Here is a 2,690-nt window from a genome sequence, read left to right as displayed (position 1 = left end):
AGATTTAATTTAAATGGTGTTTGGTTGTCTTATCCAATGCTTTCTTATGCTCCAAAGAGTGTTTTCCCTGTTTTAATGTCATATATGTGCTTCTTAAGTATCTCAGCAACTAGAAATGGGTAAGCTAACAATGCTTTGTACACAGAAATATTGTACTAATCTTAGCATTAATTATCCCATCTCTGTGGAAAAAAGTGTGTTGTACTGGATTGATCCTTTTAGCTTCAGAGCTGGACTATCAGATGACTTTCCATGGACAGTCGGCTGTTGATAGTTGTGACTGATTGGCTTGATATTTACATTTAGATTCTTTATTGTGGGGGATAGACAGCTATGAATGTATTTCCAGCAGTTTCCCATGACTGAATCTAAACACTGAGGAAAAAACAAAAACTTGAGCTGTACTTGTTCAGAAAATGAAAGAGATTTATTTTAAGGAATAAAATGCAGATAGTGTTGCTTTTTACAGTGTAATAAACAGGAATAGTAAAAAAAAAAAAGTTGGATGATTTTTATTGGTTCGCTATATCGTTTGGTTCACTGTTCTGTGCCTCCAGTGCCATTTTTCTAACTGTACAGATTGTGGGGCCAGCAGCCATTGCTATCCCCTTTTATACTTGTCATAAAAACATAAGAAGTGTCATACTGGGTCAGATCACTGATCCAACTATCCCAGCATCCTTTCTCTAACTGGCAGATGTGGATGCTTTAGAAGAAGAATACTGACCTGGATAAAAGTCAAGTGATCTGTCCCCTATTCATTGCCCTTTCTGGCATCTACCATTATTGGTTTAGAGATACTAAAGCAGTACTTCCCAAACTATTTTCCAACATGCCCCTCCATTTTAACACTTGAAATACCAACAAAAATAAAACAGCATAATAATATTCAGTATATTATTATTAAACTTCATGTATTATAGAACATACAGGGAAATCTATGTTTTTAAAGTACTTTTGCAAAAGTGTGGGGGGCAGGGCTCCCCTCCACTTGTGGCGGCAGAGTCCTGGGACCTGCATGGCAGGGGGCGAGCAAGGCAGCTGGCTCCATCACGTGGGGCTTCCCATGGTGGCGCGCAAGTACCTGGATTTGCACGCACACTGTGGGGATCCTTGCACGATAGAGGTGAGCCAGGCAGGCTGCACTTCTTGCCCCCACTTGTGGAACTGGCCAGAGCCATGTACCATTGGGTGGCAGCACTTGTGTGGACCATGAATGCCACAAGCGCCCCTTGCCTGCTGCTATCCTCACTCCCTCCCTCACACCCACCCACCCAAGCTCTATGCTTCTGCCACCCACCTGGGCGCAGGCTTCGCGCTCCTGCTCAGCTGTGACTCCCTTGTTCCTGCTATTTCCCTAGCTGGTGCCTGGAGCAAGTGGGATGCTGGGGAAAGCCAAGCAGGTCCCCCAGTGGCAACAGCAGCCCCACCTGGAAGCTGCATGCTGCTGAGCCAGGCCTTTCTGTGCATGAGGCAACCATGGGAGCAAGGCACACGGGCTGTATGGGGTACAATTATCCAACCACAGTTTGGATAAAATTGCCTGGCAGGCTGTATTTTGCCTGCTCCTGGATTAAAGTGATTTTACTTGTCATGACTCTTTGCTGTTTCTGCAGTCCTATTTGGGATCCCACAGTTTGGGAACTGCTATACTAGAAGAAACAATTCCAACTGTTCTGTTCAACAGCTATTAATAGATCTATCCACCACAAATTTCAGTTTCATAGTTAGTAGGGTCGGAAGGGACCTGAGCAGATCATCAAGTCCGATCCCCTGCCCATCAGGCAGGAAAGGATACTGGGGTCAAACAGCCCCAGCAAGGTGATTGTCTAGCCTCCTTTTGAAGATCCCCAGGGTGGGGGTGAGCACTACTTCCCTAGGAAGTTGGTTCCAGCTCCTAGCCGCCCTACCTGAAGTAGCGCCTCCTGATGTCTAGCCTGAACCTACTCTCTGTCAGCTTATGGCTGTTATTCCTTGTTACTCCCAGTAGTGCTCGGAGCAACAGGGACTCTCCCATAGCCTGTTGGTCCCCCTTGGCCAGTTTGTAGATGGCCACCAGATCTCCTCTCAGCCTTCTCTTGCGGAGGCTGAACAGGTTCAGGTCCCGTAGCCTCTCCTTGTAGGGCCTACCCTGCTGCCTCCTGATCACGTGAGTGGCCTCCTCTGGACCCTCTCGATGCTATGCTTGAGTCACCCTTGATTCACAAATTTGTCTAGTCCCTTTTTTAACTTGGGCGTCCTATCTGCCTCCACCACCTCCCATGGCAATGAATTCCACAAGTTAGCTATGCACTGCCTAAAAAAAGGGTTCTTGCTCGTTGATTTCAAACCTGTCTCCTAATTTCAGGGGGAGGGGGGCGGCGGCTGTTCTAGTATTCTGGGACTCGGTGAATAGCAGTTCTCGAGTCACCCTTAATTCACAAATTTATAGATTTCCACCTGCTCCCCTCTTAGCCTCCTCCTTTCCAAACAGGAAGAGCCCTCACCTTTTCAGTCTCTCCTGGTAAAGCAACTGCCTCATATCTTGATTATCCTGGTAGCTCTTTGGTACCTTTTCCAGTTCTACTACTTCCTTTTTTGAATGTTGGAGACCAGGACTGCATGCACCATTCAAGATGTGTGAGCACCATGGATTTGTATAGGGCATGCTGACGTTCTCAGTTTTGCTTTCAATTCTTCTAATGATGCCC

General features: G+C 46.4%; 1 long non-coding RNA gene across 1 annotated transcript; it reads left to right on the top strand.

Moving 5' to 3' along the window:
- Positions 1-8: 8 nt before the first annotated feature.
- On the top strand, positions 9-960 carry LOC109322662. The gene is made up of 2 exons (XR_002104449.1): positions 9-547; positions 580-960. It is a non-coding gene; the product is annotated as an uncharacterized LOC109322662 (long non-coding RNA).
- The last annotated feature ends 1,730 nt before the right edge of the window (positions 961-2,690 follow it).

This window comes from Crocodylus porosus, unplaced genomic scaffold, assembly GCF_001723895.1.
Source record: "Crocodylus porosus isolate Cpor-Errol unplaced genomic scaffold, CroPor_comp1, whole genome shotgun sequence".
In the NCBI taxonomy this organism is placed as follows: Eukaryota; Metazoa; Chordata; order Crocodylia; family Crocodylidae; genus Crocodylus; species Crocodylus porosus.
Note: the sequence above shows the minus strand (reverse complement) of the source record. Positions and strands in the feature narration are given on the sequence as shown.